Genomic DNA, 16,715 nt, shown 5'->3' on the forward strand with positions numbered 1-16,715 from the left:
TTGAGCTGCAGGGGGCGCTGTGACACGGCGCCTCTTTACTTCTCATGTTCACGCTTCTCTTTCAAAGCAGAGCTTAGATTTAAATCCCACATTTACCCTGAGAGACAGAAAAACGTGGCGGAACAAACGCTGGCCAACGAACCTGGAACGGACTGGGCTTGTGGCTGACCGTGAAGCACAGAGCTCCGTTTTGATCGGAGAGTGTACAAACGTGAGCTGAATGTGAGCACATGTGCTGTGAGCGTTCTAAAGTTGTCCACTATCTGGTCCCAGCGTTCGCTGTCAGACTGTGGGCCAGTGGGCTGCTAGTAGAGGTGAAACCATTGCTTCCTTCCTCTTAAAAGCAGCCTTTCCGACAGCAGCTCTCGCTTACGGCCATACCACCCTGAGAACGCCCGATCTCGTCCGATCTCGGAAGCTAAGCAGGGTCGGGCCTGGTTAGTACTTGGATGGGAGACCGCCTGGGAATACCAGGTGCTGTAAGCTTTTCTTTTTTTTTTTTTTGCCCCGAACCGTTCAAAACCACCGGCAAACTCACATTACACCCTGCAATATTAACTTCAACATGCAACAAAATTAAAAATATATACATTTGGGTTTTTTTTAATAAATCTCTCCAACCAAAAACATGAAAACAATCTGACAATTGAACTGACTTTTGTAGACACATAGCAAATCGGTCTCTGCATGAAGCTGCAGGGGGGGGGAAATGATAATAATTAAGGCAGAACTTTATACTTGGTCCTTGTGCAAAACTGCAACATAATCAGTACAACTCCGCACACACAACTTCTATACGAGTTCATTGTCGTGGGCAGCAGATGGTGGTAAATCGTAGCGATTTTTCGTCTTCACACATCAACTTACTTTGCAGGAACAATCAACTAAGCCGTTCTTTCTTCCCAACAGGAAGTTTCCTGTAACAAACAGGAAGAAGCAACAAGTGGGCAACCATGTGACCTGAGACAATTTTGTACAGTTTCATGCTTTAGCTTCAAAGATCAAACATTCCCCTCTGAAACATCTTGTTCCTAGCAGCAATGCAAAAGAGAAATAAAGACACCTCACCACTGATTTGTGTTGGACTTTTGTTTATTTGAGGGCCGAGCAGCAGTACGCTGTATTTCAAAAAACAGAATACATCAAGGACATACGAAAATGAGCCGAGGAACTGTGAACATCTTCAAGCTGACTTTTATATCATGTTAACTTTTCGCTTCAACATTATTGCGTTTATTTTTCTATTTTTCATTAACTAGTACCATTCGTCTTATGTGTTTACTTGTAAAATGTACAACCTTTGAGCTTTTCTCATTTTATCCTCAAGTAGAAGAAGAAAACAACAGCATTTTGCATAGGGCATGTATGCCCATTCTTTTCATCATTTTGAGTTGTGCGTTAATTTATTTAACCAACTAACGTTTAGTGCTGTTAAAATGTTCAAAAAGCATCATTCCACCTGTTTTGCATGCTTTCCACAGCTGAAAATATTGAAGTTTATTTACTGGACATGTCCATCAGGAACACATAAAAACCGCGCATTGCATTCAAGTCAGAGTTGGTGTCTTTTCCACGTTTGGCATTTACTTTTGTGACGGTTGAAGATGGTATTGATTTTTTTTTTTTTTTTTTGCTATAATGTTCCTGTTTAATTTTAATTTAAAGTCTCTAAAAACATGCTCATCACCTTGAACACCCAGGTTGTAAGACAGAGGAAGTTTTCCTGGAAAATTCTGGTTCCTGACTGTATTTTTGTTTTCCAAGTGTTAGGCTCCTTGCACTTTAACTTAGCCGATAGGCTCAGTTGAACCACACTTGTTGAAATAAGTCTTGCTATACGGGTATGAAGAACAGATATGGACGACATTGCACTGATGTTCGTCGCTTTGGAGAAGAGCGTCTACTGAATGGGGCCAGTGAGGAGCTAAATGCGGCGTCCACAGGCTGTGAGCAAAGCGGAATTCAAGCGACATTGCAACTTTTGAGCTGCAGGGGGCGCTGTGACACGGCGCCTCTTTACTTCTCATGTTCACGCTTCTCTTTCAAAGCAGAGCTTAGATTTAAATCCCACATTTACCCTGAGAGACAGAAAAACGTGGCGGAACAAACGCTGGCCAACGAACCTGGAACGGACTGGGCTTGTGGCTGACCGTGAAGCACAGAGCTCCGTTTTGATCGGAGAGTGTACAAACGTGAGCTGAATGTGAGCACATGTGCTGTGAGCGTTCTAAAGTTGTCCACTATCTGGTCCCAGCGTTCGCTGTCAGACTGTGGGCCAGTGGGCTGCTAGTAGAGGTGAAACCATTGCTTCCTTCCTCTTAAAAGCAGCCTTTCCGACAGCAGCTCTCGCTTACGGCCATACCACCCTGAGAACGCCCGATCTCGTCCGATCTCGGAAGCTAAGCAGGGTCGGGCCTGGTTAGTACTTGGATGGGAGACCGCCTGGGAATACCAGGTGCTGTAAGCTTTTCTTTTTTTTTTTTTTTGCCCCGAACCGTTCAAAACCACCGGCAAACTCACATTACACCCTGCAATATTAACTTCAACATGCAACAAAATTAAAAATATATACATTTGGGTTTTTTTTAATAAATCTCTCCAACCAAAAACATGAAAACAATCTGACAATTGAACTGACTTTTGTAGACACATAGCAAATCGGTCTCTGCATGAAGCTGCAGGGGGGGGGAAAATGATAATAATTAAGGCAGAACTTTATACTTGGTCCTTGTGCAAAACTGCAACATAATCAGTACAACTCCGCACACACAACTTCTATACGAGTTCATTGTCGTGGGCAGCAGATGGTGGTAAATCGTAGCGATTTTTCGTCTTCACACATCAACTTACTTTGCAGGAACAATCAACTAAGCCGTTCTTTCTTCCCAACAGGAAGTTTCCTGTAACAAACAGGAAGAAGCAACAAGTGGGCAACCATGTGACCTGAGACAATTTTGTACAGTTTCATGCTTTAGCTTCAAAGATCAAACATTCCCCTCTGAAACATCTTGTTCCTAGCAGCAATGCAAAAGAGAAATAAAGACACCTCACCACTGATTTGTGTTGGACTTTTGTTTATTTGAGGGCCGAGCAGCAGTACGCTGTATTTCAAAAAACAGAATACATCAAGGACATACGAAAATGAGCCGAGGAACTGTGAACATCTTCAAGCTGACTTTTATATCATGTTAACTTTTCGCTTCAACATTATTGCGTTTATTTTTCTATTTTTCATTAACTAGTACCATTCGTCTTATGTGTTTACTTGTAAAATGTACAACCTTTGAGCTTTTCTCATTTTATCCTCAAGTAGAAGAAGAAAACAACAGCATTTTGCATAGGGCATGTATGCCCATTCTTTTCATCATTTTGAGTTGTGCGTTAATTTATTTAACCAACTAACGTTTAGTGCTGTTAAAATGTTCAAAAAGCATCATTCCACCTGTTTTGCATGCTTTCCACAGCTGAAAATATTGAAGTTTATTTACTGGACATGTCCATCAGGAACACATAAAAACCGCGCATTGCATTCAAGTCAGAGTTGGTGTCTTTTCCACGTTTGGCATTTACTTTTGTGACGGTTGAAGATGGTATTGATTTTTTTTTTTTTTTTTGCTATAATGTTCCTGTTTAATTTTAATTTAAAGTCTCTAAAAACATGCTCATCACCTTGAACACCCAGGTTGTAAGACAGAGGAAGTTTTCCTGGAAAATTCTGGTTCCTGACTGTATTTTGTTTTCCAAGTGTTAGGCTCCTTGCACTTTAACTTAGCCGATAGGCTCAGTTGAACCACACTTGTTGAAATAAGTCTTGCTATACGGGTATGAAGAACAGATATGGACGACATTGCACTGATGTTCGTCGCTTTGGAGAAGAGCGTCTACTGAATGGGGCCAGTGAGGAGCTAAATGCGGCGTCCACAGGCTGTGAGCAAAGCGGAATTCAAGCGACATTGCAACTTTTGAGCTGCAGGGGGCGCTGTGACACGGCGCCTCTTTACTTCTCATGTTCACGCTTCTCTTTCAAAGCAGAGCTTAGATTTAAATCCCACATTTACCCTGAGAGACAGAAAAACGTGGCGGAACAAACGCTGGCCAACGAACCTGGAACGGACTGGGCTTGTGGCTGACCGTGAAGCACAGAGCTCCGTTTTGATCGGAGAGTGTACAAACGTGAGCTGAATGTGAGCACATGTGCTGTGAGCGTTCTAAAGTTGTCCACTATCTGGTCCCAGCGTTCGCTGTCAGACTGTGGGCCAGTGGGCTGCTAGTAGAGGTGAAACCATTGCTTCCTTCCTCTTAAAAGCAGCCTTTCCGACAGCAGCTCTCGCTTACGGCCATACCACCCTGAGAACGCCCGATCTCGTCCGATCTCGGAAGCTAAGCAGGGTCGGGCCTGGTTAGTACTTGGATGGGAGACCGCCTGGGAATACCAGGTGCTGTAAGCTTTTCTTTTTTTTTTTTTTGCCCCGAACCGTTCAAAACCACCGGCAAACTCACATTACACCCTGCAATATTAACTTCAACATGCAACAAAATTAAAAATATATACATTTGGGTTTTTTTTAATAAATCTCTCCAACCAAAAACATGAAAACAATCTGACAATTGAACTGACTTTTGTAGACACATAGCAAATCGGTCTCTGCATGAAGCTGCAGGGGGGGAAAAATGATAATAATTAAGGCAGAACTTTATACTTGGTCCTTGTGCAAAACTGCAACATAATCAGTACAACTCCGCACACACAACTTCTATACGAGTTCATTGTCGTGGGCAGCAGATGGTGGTAAATCGTAGCGATTTTTCGTCTTCACACATCAACTTACTTTGCAGGAACAATCAACTAAGCCGTTCTTTCTTCCCAACAGGAAGTTTCCTGTAACAAACAGGAAGAAGCAACAAGTGGGCAACCATGTGACCTGAGACAATTTTGTACAGTTTCATGCTTTAGCTTCAAAGATCAAACATTCCCCTCTGAAACATCTTGTTCCTAGCAGCAATGCAAAAGAGAAATAAAGACACCTCACCACTGATTTGTGTTGGACTTTTGTTTATTTGAGGGCCGAGCAGCAGTACGCTGTATTTCAAAAAACAGAATACATCAAGGACATACGAAAATGAGCCGAGGAACTGTGAACATCTTCAAGCTGACTTTTATATCATGTTAACTTTTCGCTTCAACATTATTGCGTTTATTTTTCTATTTTTCATTAACTAGTACCATTCGTCTTATGTGTTTACTTGTAAAATGTACAACCTTTGAGCTTTTTTCATTTTATCCTCAAGTAGAAGAAGAAAACAACAGCATTTTGCATAGGGCATGTATGCCCATTCTTTTCATCATTTTGAGTTGTGCGTTAATTTATTTAACCAACTAACGTTTAGTGCTGTTACAATGTTCAAAAAGCATCATTCCACCTGTTTTGCATGCTTTCCACAGCTGAAAATATTGAAGTTTATTTACTGGACATGTCCATCAGGAACACATAAAAACCGCGCATTGCATTCAAGTCAGAGTTGGTGTCTTTTCCACGTTTGGCATTTACTTTTGTGACGGTTGAAGATGGTATTGATTTTTTTTTTTTTTTTTTTTGCTATAATGTTCCTGTTTAATTTTAATTTAAAGTCTCTAAAAACATGCTCATCACCTTGAACACCCAGGTTGTAAGACAGAGGAAGTTTTCCTGGAAAATTCTGGTTCCTGACTGTATTTTTGTTTTCCAAGTGTTAGGCTCCTTGCACTTTAACTTAGCCGATAGGCTCAGTTGAACCACACTTGTTGAAATAAGTCTTGCTATACGGGTATGAAGAACAGATATGGACGACATTGCACTGATGTTCGTCGCTTTGGAGAAGAGCGTCTACTGAATGGGGCCAGTGAGGAGCTAAATGCGGCGTCCACAGGCTGTGAGCAAAGCGGAATTCAAGCGACATTGCAACTTTTGAGCTGCAGGGGGCGCTGTGACACGGCGCCTCTTTACTTCTCATGTTCACGCTTCTCTTTCAAAGCAGAGCTTAGATTTAAATCCCACATTTACCCTGAGAGACAGAAAAACGTGGCGGAACAAACGCTGGCCAACGAACCTGGAACGGACTGGGCTTGTGGCTGACCGTGAAGCACAGAGCTCCGTTTTGATCGGAGAGTGTACAAACGTGAGCTGAATGTGAGCACATGTGCTGTGAGCGTTCTAAAGTTGTCCACTATCTGGTCCCAGCGTTCGCTGTCAGACTGTGGGCCAGTGGGCTGCTAGTAGAGGTGAAACCATTGCTTCCTTCCTCTTAAAAGCAGCCTTTCCGACAGCAGCTCTCGCTTACGGCCATACCACCCTGAGAACGCCCGATCTCGTCCGATCTCGGAAGCTAAGCAGGGTCGGGCCTGGTTAGTACTTGGATGGGAGACCGCCTGGGAATACCAGGTGCTGTAAGCTTTTCTTTTTTTTTTTTTTGCCCCGAACCGTTCAAAACCACCGGCAAACTCACATTACACCCTGCAATATTAACTTCAACATGCAACAAAATTAAAAATATATACATTTGGGTTTTTTTTAATAAATCTCTCCAACCAAAAACATGAAAACAATCTGACAATTGAACTGACTTTTGTAGACACATAGCAAATCGGTCTCTGCATGAAGCTGCAGGGGGGGAAAAATGATAATAATTAAGGCAGAACTTTATACTTGGTCCTTGTGCAAAACTGCAACATAATCAGTACAACTCCGCACACACAACTTCTATACGAGTTCATTGTCGTGGGCAGCAGATGGTGGTAAATCGTAGCGATTTTTCGTCTTCACACATCAACTTACTTTGCAGGAACAATCAACTAAGCCGTTCTTTCTTCCCAACAGGAAGTTTCCTGTAACAAACAGGAAGAAGCAACAAGTGGGCAACCATGTGACCTGAGACAATTTTGTACAGTTTCATGCTTTAGCTTCAAAGATCAAACATTCCCCTCTGAAACATCTTGTTCCTAGCAGCAATGCAAAAGAGAAATAAAGACACCTCACCACTGATTTGTGTTGGACTTTTGTTTATTTGAGGGCCGAGCAGCAGTACGCTGTATTTCAAAAAACAGAATACATCAAGGACATACGAAAATGAGCCGAGGAACTGTGAACATCTTCAAGCTGACTTTTATATCATGTTAACTTTTCGCTTCAACATTATTGCGTTTATTTTTCTATTTTTCATTAACTAGTACCATTCGTCTTATGTGTTTACTTGTAAAATGTACAACCTTTGAGCTTTTCTCATTTTATCCTCAAGTAGAAGAAGAAAACAACAGCATTTTGCATAGGGCATGTATGCCCATTCTTTTCATCATTTTGAGTTGTGCGTTAATTTATTTAACCAACTAACGTTTAGTGCTGTTAAAATGTTCAAAAAGCATCATTCCACCTGTTTTGCATGCTTTCCACAGCTGAAAATATTGAAGTTTATTTACTGGACATGTCCATCAGGAACACATAAAAACCGCGCATTGCATTCAAGTCAGAGTTGGTGTCTTTTCCACGTTTGGCATTTACTTTTGTGACGGTTGAAGATGGTATTGATTTTTTTATTTATTTATTTATTTTTTGCTATAATGTTCCTGTTTAATTTTAATTTAAAGTCTCTAAAAACATGCTCATCACCTTGAACACCCAGGTTGTAAGACAGAGGAAGTTTTCCTGGAAAATTCTGGTTCCTGACTGTATTTTTGTTTTCCAAGTGTTAGGCTCCTTGCACTTTAACTTAGCCGATAGGCTCAGTTGAACCACACTTGTTGAAATAAGTCTTGCTATACGGGTATGAAGAACAGATATGGACGACATTGCACTGATGTTCGTCGCTTTGGAGAAGAGCGTCTACTGAATGGGGCCAGTGAGGAGCTAAATGCGGCGTCCACAGGCTGTGAGCAAAGCGGAATTCAAGCGACATTGCAACTTTTGAGCTGCAGGGGGCGCTGTGACACGGCGCCTCTTTACTTCTCATGTTCACGCTTCTCTTTCAAAGCAGAGCTTAGATTTAAATCCCACATTTACCCTGAGAGACAGAAAAACGTGGCGGAACAAACGCTGGCCAACGAACCTGGAACGGACTGGGCTTGTGGCTGACCGTGAAGCACAGAGCTCCGTTTTGATCGGAGAGTGTACAAACGTGAGCTGAATGTGAGCACATGTGCTGTGAGCGTTCTAAAGTTGTCCACTATCTGGTCCCAGCGTTCGCTGTCAGACTGTGGGCCAGTGGGCTGCTAGTAGAGGTGAAACCATTGCTTCCTTCCTCTTAAAAGCAGCCTTTCCGACAGCAGCTCTCGCTTACGGCCATACCACCCTGAGAACGCCCGATCTCGTCCGATCTCGGAAGCTAAGCAGGGTCGGGCCTGGTTAGTACTTGGATGGGAGACCGCCTGGGAATACCAGGTGCTGTAAGCTTTTCTTTTTTTTTTTTTTTGCCCCGAACCGTTCAAAACCACCGGCAAACTCACATTACACCCTGCAATATTAACTTCAACATGCAACAAAATTAAAAATATATACATTTGGGTTTTTTTTAATAAATCTCTCCAACCAAAAACATGAAAACAATCTGACAATTGAACTGACTTTTGTAGACACATAGCAAATCGGTCTCTGCATGAAGCTGCAGGGGGGGGGAAATGATAATAATTAAGGCAGAACTTTATACTTGGTCCTTGTGCAAAACTGCAACATAATCAGTACAACTCCGCACACACAACTTCTATACGAGTTCATTGTCGTGGGCAGCAGATGGTGGTAAATCGTAGCGATTTTTCGTCTTCACACATCAACTTACTTTGCAGGAACAATCAACTAAGCCGTTCTTTCTTCCCAACAGGAAGTTTCCTGTAACAAACAGGAAGAAGCAACAAGTGGGCAACCATGTGACCTGAGACAATTTTGTACAGTTTCATGCTTTAGCTTCAAAGATCAAACATTCCCCTCTGAAACATCTTGTTCCTAGCAGCAATGCAAAAGAGAAATAAAGACACCTCACCACTGATTTGTGTTGGACTTTTGTTTATTTGAGGGCCGAGCAGCAGTACGCTGTATTTCAAAAAACAGAATACATCAAGGACATACGAAAATGAGCCGAGGAACTGTGAACATCTTCAAGCTGACTTTTATATCATGTTAACTTTTCGCTTCAACATTATTGCGTTTATTTTTCTATTTTTCATTAACTAGTACCATTCGTCTTATGTGTTTACTTGTAAAATGTACAACCTTTGAGCTTTTCTCATTTTATCCTCAAGTAGAAGAAGAAAACAACAGCATTTTGCATAGGGCATGTATGCCCATTCTTTTCATCATTTTGAGTTGTGCGTTAATTTATTTAACCAACTAACGTTTAGTGCTGTTAAAATGTTCAAAAAGCATCATTCCACCTGTTTTGCATGCTTTCCACAGCTGAAAATATTGAAGTTTATTTACTGGACATGTCCATCAGGAACACATAAAAACCGCGCATTGCATTCAAGTCAGAGTTGGTGTCTTTTCCACGTTTGGCATTTACTTTTGTGACGGTTGAAGATGGTATTGTTTTTTTTTTTTTTTTTTTTTGCTATAATGTTCCTGTTTAATTTTAATTTAAAGTCTCTAAAAACATGCTCATCACCTTGAACACCCAGGTTGTAAGACAGAGGAAGTTTTCCTGGAAAATTCTGGTTCCTGACTGTATTTTTGTTTTCCAAGTGTTAGGCTCCTTGCACTTTAACTTAGCCGATAGGCTCAGTTGAACCACACTTGTTGAAATAAGTCTTGCTATACGGGTATGAAGAACAGATATGGACGACATTGCACTGATGTTCGTCGCTTTGGAGAAGAGCGTCTACTGAATGGGGCCAGTGAGGAGCTAAATGCGGCGTCCACAGGCTGTGAGCAAAGCGGAATTCAAGCGACATTGCAACTTTTGAGCTGCAGGGGGCGCTGTGACACGGCGCCTCTTTACTTCTCATGTTCACGCTTCTCTTTCAAAGCAGAGCTTAGATTTAAATCCCACATTTACCCTGAGAGACAGAAAAACGTGGCGGAACAAACGCTGGCCAACGAACCTGGAACGGACTGGGCTTGTGGCTGACCGTGAAGCACAGAGCTCCGTTTTGATCGGAGAGTGTACAAACGTGAGCTGAATGTGAGCACATGTGCTGTGAGCGTTCTAAAGTTGTCCACTATCTGGTCCCAGCGTTCGCTGTCAGACTGTGGGCCAGTGGGCTGCTAGTAGAGGTGAAACCATTGCTTCCTTCCTCTTAAAAGCAGCCTTTCCGACAGCAGCTCTCGCTTACGGCCATACCACCCTGAGAACGCCCGATCTCGTCCGATCTCGGAAGCTAAGCAGGGTCGGGCCTGGTTAGTACTTGGATGGGAGACCGCCTGGGAATACCAGGTGCTGTAAGCTTTTCTTTTTTTTTTTTTTGCCCCGAACCGTTCAAAACCACCGGCAAACTCACATTACACCCTGCAATATTAACTTCAACATGCAACAAAATTAAAAATATATACATTTGGGTTTTTTTTAATAAATCTCTCCAACCAAAAACATGAAAACAATCTGACAATTGAACTGACTTTTGTAGACACATAGCAAATCGGTCTCTGCATGAAGCTGCAGGGGGGGAAAAATGATAATAATTAAGGCAGAACTTTATACTTGGTCCTTGTGCAAAACTGCAACATAATCAGTACAACTCCGCACACACAACTTCTATACGAGTTCATTGTCGTGGGCAGCAGATGGTGGTAAATCGTAGCGATTTTTCGTCTTCACACATCAACTTACTTTGCAGGAACAATCAACTAAGCCGTTCTTTCTTCCCAACAGGAAGTTTCCTGTAACAAACAGGAAGAAGCAACAAGTGGGCAACCATGTGACCTGAGACAATTTTGTACAGTTTCATGCTTTAGCTTCAAAGATCAAACATTCCCCTCTGAAACATCTTGTTCCTAGCAGCAATGCAAAAGAGAAATAAAGACACCTCACCACTGATTTGTGTTGGACTTTTGTTTATTTGAGGGCCGAGCAGCAGTACGCTGTATTTCAAAAAACAGAATACATCAAGGACATACGAAAATGAGCCGAGGAACTGTGAACATCTTCAAGCTGACTTTTATATCATGTTAACTTTTCGCTTCAACATTATTGCGTTTATTTTTCTATTTTTCATTAACTAGTACCATTCGTCTTATGTGTTTACTTGTAAAATGTACAACCTTTGAGCTTTTCTCATTTTATCCTCAAGTAGAAGAAGAAAACAACAGCATTTTGCATAGGGCATGTATGCCCATTCTTTTCATCATTTTGAGTTGTGCGTTAATTTATTTAACCAACTAACGTTTAGTGCTGTTAAAATGTTCAAAAAGCATCATTCCACCTGTTTTGCATGCTTTCCACAGCTGAAAATATTGAAGTTTATTTACTGGACATGTCCATCAGGAACACATAAAAACCGCGCATTGCATTCAAGTCAGAGTTGGTGTCTTTTCCACGTTTGGCATTTACTTTTGTGACGGTTGAAGATGGTATTGATTTTTTTATTTATTTATTTATTTTTTGCTATAATGTTCCTGTTTAATTTTAATTTAAAGTCTCTAAAAACATGCTCATCACCTTGAACACCCAGGTTGTAAGACAGAGGAAGTTTTCCTGGAAAATTCTGGTTCCTGACTGTAATTTTGTTTTCCAAGTGTTAGGCTACTTGCACTTTAACTTAGCCGATAGGCTCAGTTGAACGACACTTGTTGAAATAAGTCTTGCTATACGGGTATGAAGAACAGATATGGACGACATTGCACTGATGTTCGTCGCTTTGGAGAAGAGCGTCTACTGAATGGGGCTAGTGAGGAGATCATTCCACCTGTTTTGCATGCTTTCCACAGCTGAAAATATTGAAGTTTATTTACTGGACATGTCCATCAGGAACACATAAAAACCGCGCATTGCATTCAAGTCAGAGTTGGTGTCTTTTCCACGTTTGGCATTTACTTTTGTGACGGTTGAAGATGGTATTGATTTTTTTTTTTTTTTTTTTGCTATAATGTTCCTGTTTAATTTTAATTTAAAGTCTCTAAAAACATGCTCATCACCTTGAACACCCAGGTTGTAAGACAGAGGAAGTTTTCCTGGAAAATTCTGGTTCCTGACTGTATTTTTGTTTTCCAAGTGTTAGGCTCCTTGCACTTTAACTTAGCCGATAGGCTCTGTTGAACGACACTTGTTGAACTAAGTCTTGCTATACGGGTATGAAGAACAGATATGGACGACATTGCACTGATGTTCGTCGCTTTGGAGAAGAGCGTCTACTGAATGGGGCCAGTGAGGAGCTAAATGCGGCGTCCACAGGCTGTGAGCAAAGCGGAATTCAAGCGACATTGCAACTTTTGAGCTGCAGGGGGCGCTGTGACACGGCGCCTCTTTACTTCTCATGTTCACGCTTCTCTTTCAAAGCAGAGCTTAGATTTAAATCCCACATTTACCCTGAGAGACAGAAAAACGTGGCGGAACAAACGCTGGCCAACGAACCTGGAACGGACTGGGCTTGTGGCTGACCGTGAAGCACAGAGCTCCGTTTTGATCGGAGAGTGTACAAACGTGAGCTGAATGTGAGCACATGTGCTGTGAGCGTTCTAAAGTTGTCCACTATCTGGTCCCAGCGTTCGCTGTCAGACTGTGGGCCAGTGGGCTGCTAGTAGAGGTGAAACCATTGCTTCCTTCCTCTTAAAAGCAGCCTTTCCGACAGCAGCTCTCGCTTACGGCCATACCACCCTGAGAACGCCCGATCTCGTCCGATCTCGGAAGCTAAGCAGGGTCGGGCCTGGTTAGTACTTGGATGGGAGACCGCCTGGGAATACCAGGTGCTGTAAGCTTTTCTTTTTTTTTTTTTTGCCCCGAACCGTTCAAAACCACCGGCAAACTCACATTACACCCTGCAATATTAACTTCAACATGCAACAAAATTAAAAATATATACATTTGGGTTTTTTTTAATAAATCTCTCCAACCAAAAACATGAAAACAATCTGACAATTGAACTGACTTTTGTAGACACATAGCAAATCGGTCTCTGCATGAAGCTGCAGGGGGGGGGAAATGATAATAATTAAGGCAGAACTTTATACTTGGTCCTTGTGCAAAACTGCAACATAATCAGTACAACTCCGCACACACAACTTCTATACGAGTTCATTGTCGTGGGCAGCAGATGGTGGTAAATCGTAGCGATTTTTCGTCTTCACACATCAACTTACTTTGCAGGAACAATCAACTAAGCCGTTCTTTCTTCCCAACAGGAAGTTTCCTGTAACAAACAGGAAGAAGCAACAAGTGGGCAACCATGTGACCTGAGACAATTTTGTACAGTTTCATGCTTTAGCTTCAAAGATCAAACATTCCCCTCTGAAACATCTTGTTCCTAGCAGCAATGCAAAAGAGAAATAAAGACACCTCACCACTGATTTGTGTTGGACTTTTGTTTATTTGAGGGCCGAGCAGCAGTACGCTGTATTTCAAAAAACAGAATACATCAAGGACATACGAAAATGAGCCGAGGAACTGTGAACATCTTCAAGCTGACTTTTATATCATGTTAACTTTTCGCTTCAACATTATTGCGTTTATTTTTCTATTTTTCATTAACTAGTACCATTCGTCTTATGTGTTTACTTGTAAAATGTACAACCTTTGAGCTTTTCTCATTTTATCCTCAAGTAGAAGAAGAAAACAACAGCATTTTGCATAGGGCATGTATGCCCATTCTTTTCATCATTTTGAGTTGTGCGTTAATTTATTTAACCAACTAACGTTTAGTGCTGTTAAAATGTTCAAAAAGCATCATTCCACCTGTTTTGCATGCTTTCCACAGCTGAAAATATTGAAGTTTATTTACTGGACATGTCCATCAGGAACACATAAAAACCGCGCATTGCATTCAAGTCAGAGTTGGTGTCTTTTCCACGTTTGGCATTTACTTTTGTGACGGTTGAAGATGGTATTGATTTTTTTTTTTTTTTTTTTGCTATAATGTTCCTGTTTAATTTTAATTTAAAGTCTCTAAAAACATGCTCATCACCTTGAACACCCAGGTTGTAAGACAGAGGAAGTTTTCCTGGAAAATTCTGGTTCCTGACTGTATTTTTGTTTTCCAAGTGTTAGGCTCCTTGCACTTTAACTTAGCCGATAGGCTCAGTTGAACCACACTTGTTGAAATAAGTCTTGCTATACGGGTATGAAGAACAGATATGGACGACATTGCACTGATGTTCGTCGCTTTGGAGAAGAGCGTCTACTGAATGGGGCCAGTGAGGAGCTAAATGCGGCGTCCACAGGCTGTGAGCAAAGCGGAATTCAAGCGACATTGCAACTTTTGAGCTGCAGGGGGCGCTGTGACACGGCGCCTCTTTACTTCTCATGTTCACGCTTCTCTTTCAAAGCAGAGCTTAGATTTAAATCCCACATTTACCCTGAGAGACAGAAAAACGTGGCGGAACAAACGCTGGCCAACGAACCTGGAACGGACTGGGCTTGTGGCTGACCGTGAAGCACAGAGCTCCGTTTTGATCGGAGAGTGTACAAACGTGAGCTGAATGTGAGCACATGTGCTGTGAGCGTTCTAAAGTTGTCCACTATCTGGTCCCAGCGTTCGCTGTCAGACTGTGGGCCAGTGGGCTGCTAGTAGAGGTGAAACCATTGCTTCCTTCCTCTTAAAAGCAGCCTTTCCGACAGCAGCTCTCGCTTACGGCCATACCACCCTGAGAACGCCCGATCTCGTCCGATCTCGGAAGCTAAGCAGGGTCGGGCCTGGTTAGTACTTGGATGGGAGACCGCCTGGGAATACCAGGTGCTGTAAGCTTTTTTTTTTTTTTTTTTTGCCCCGAACCGTTCAAAACCACCGGCAAACTCACATTACACCCTGCAATATTAACTTCAACATGCAACAAAATTAAAAATATATACATTTGGGTTTTTTTTAATAAATCTCTCCAACCAAAAACATGAAAACAATCTGACAATTGAACTGACTTTTGTAGACACATAGCAAATCGGTCTCTGCATGAAGCTGCAGGGGGGGGAAAATGATAATAATTAAGGCAGAACTTTATACTTGGTCCTTGTGCAAAACTGCAACATAATCAGTACAACTCCGCACACACAACTTCTATACGAGTTCATTGTCGTGGGCAGCAGATGGTGGTAAATCGTAGCGATTTTTCGTCTTCACACATCAACTTACTTTGCAGGAACAATCAACTAAGCCGTTCTTTCTTCCCAACAGGAAGTTTCCTGTAACAAACAGGAAGAAGCAACAAGTGGGCAACCATGTGACCTGAGACAATTTTGTACAGTTTCATGCTTTAGCTTCAAAGATCAAACATTCCCCTCTGAAACATCTTGTTCCTAGCAGCAATGCAAAAGAGAAATAAAGACACCTCACCACTGATTTGTGTTGGACTTTTGTTTATTTGAGGGCCGAGCAGCAGTACGCTGTATTTCAAAAAACAGAATACATCAAGGACATACGAAAATGAGCCGAGGAACTGTGAACATCTTCAAGCTGACTTTTATATCATGTTAACTTTTCGCTTCAACATTATTGCGTTTATTTTTCTATTTTTCATTAACTAGTACCATTCGTCTTATGTGTTTACTTGTAAAATGTACAACCTTTGAGCTTTTCTCATTTTATCCTCAAGTAGAAGAAGAAAACAACAGCATTTTGCATAGGGCATGTATGCCCATTCTTTTCATCATTTTGAGTTGTGCGTTAATTTATTTAACCAACTAACGTTTAGTGCTGTTAAAATGTTCAAAAAGCATCATTCCACCTGTTTTGCATGCTTTCCACAGCTGAAAATATTGAAGTTTATTTACTGGACATGTCCATCAGGAACACATAAAAACCGCGCATTGCATTCAAGTCAGAGTTGGTGTCTTTTCCACGTTTGGCATTTACTTTTGTGACGGTTGAAGATGGTATTGATTTTTTTTTTTTTTTTTTTTGCTATAATGTTCCTGTTTAATTTTAATTTAAAGTCTCTAAAAACATGCTCATCACCTTGAACACCCAGGTTGTAAGACAGAGGAAGTTTTCCTGGAAAATTCTGGTTCCTGACTGTATTTTTGTTTTCCAAGTGTTAGGCTCCTTGCACTTTAACTTAGCCGATAGGCTCAGTTGAACCACACTTGTTGAAATAAGTCTTGCTATACGGGTATGAAGAACAGATATGGACGACATTGCACTGATGTTCGTCGCTTTGGAGAAGAGCGTCTACTGAATGGGGCCAGTGAGGAGCTAAATGCGGCGTCCACAGGCTGTGAGCAAAGCGGAATTCAAGCGACATTGCAACTTTTGAGCTGCAGGGGGCGCTGTGACACGGCGCCTCTTTACTTCTCATGTTCACGCTTCTCTTTCAAAGCAGAGCTTAGATTTAAATCCCACATTTACCCTGAGAGACAGAAAAACGTGGCGGAACAAACGCTGGCCAACGAACCTGGAACGGACTGGGCTTGTGGCTGACCGTGAAGCACAGAGCTCCGTTTTGATCGGAGAGTGTACAAACGTGAGCTGAATGTGAGCACATGTGCTGTGAGCGTTCTAAAGTTGTCCACTATCTGGTCCCAGCGTTCGCTGTCAGACTGTGGGCCAGTGGGCTGCTAGTAGAGGTGAAACCATTGCTTCCTTCCTCTTAAAAGCAGCCTTTCCGACAGCAGCTCTC

The 16,715-nt window shown here is 41.9% G+C and overlaps 8 non-coding genes across 8 annotated transcripts; all 8 read left to right on the plus strand.

Moving 5' to 3' along the window:
- The first annotated feature begins 367 nt into the window (after positions 1–367).
- Positions 368–486, plus strand: LOC114803021 (5S ribosomal RNA). Its single transcript, XR_003751862.1, has one exon. It is a non-coding gene; the product is annotated as a 5S ribosomal RNA (ribosomal RNA).
- A 1,862-nt stretch (positions 487–2,348) lies between these two features.
- LOC114803069 (5S ribosomal RNA) lies at positions 2,349–2,467 on the plus strand. Its single transcript, XR_003751872.1, has one exon. It is a non-coding gene; the product is annotated as a 5S ribosomal RNA (ribosomal RNA).
- Positions 2,468–4,329: 1,862 nt separating this feature from the next.
- Positions 4,330–4,448, plus strand: LOC114803118 (5S ribosomal RNA). Its single transcript, XR_003751875.1, has one exon. It is a non-coding gene; the product is annotated as a 5S ribosomal RNA (ribosomal RNA).
- Positions 4,449–6,312: 1,864 nt separating this feature from the next.
- On the plus strand, positions 6,313–6,431 carry LOC114803167 (5S ribosomal RNA). The gene has a single exon (XR_003751888.1). It is a non-coding gene; the product is annotated as a 5S ribosomal RNA (ribosomal RNA).
- A 1,870-nt stretch (positions 6,432–8,301) lies between these two features.
- LOC114802707 (5S ribosomal RNA) lies at positions 8,302–8,420 on the plus strand. Its single transcript, XR_003751765.1, has one exon. It is a non-coding gene; the product is annotated as a 5S ribosomal RNA (ribosomal RNA).
- A 1,865-nt stretch (positions 8,421–10,285) lies between these two features.
- Positions 10,286–10,404, plus strand: LOC114802710 (5S ribosomal RNA). Its single transcript, XR_003751766.1, has one exon. It is a non-coding gene; the product is annotated as a 5S ribosomal RNA (ribosomal RNA).
- Positions 10,405–12,750: 2,346 nt separating this feature from the next.
- Positions 12,751–12,869, plus strand: LOC114802714 (5S ribosomal RNA). Its single transcript, XR_003751768.1, has one exon. It is a non-coding gene; the product is annotated as a 5S ribosomal RNA (ribosomal RNA).
- A 1,863-nt stretch (positions 12,870–14,732) lies between these two features.
- On the plus strand, positions 14,733–14,851 carry LOC114802776 (5S ribosomal RNA). The gene has a single exon (XR_003751793.1). It is a non-coding gene; the product is annotated as a 5S ribosomal RNA (ribosomal RNA).
- The last annotated feature ends 1,864 nt before the right edge of the window (positions 14,852–16,715 follow it).

This window comes from Denticeps clupeoides, chromosome 1, assembly GCF_900700375.1.
Source record: "Denticeps clupeoides chromosome 1, fDenClu1.1, whole genome shotgun sequence".
In the NCBI taxonomy this organism is placed as follows: Eukaryota; Metazoa; Chordata; class Actinopteri; order Clupeiformes; family Denticipitidae; genus Denticeps; species Denticeps clupeoides.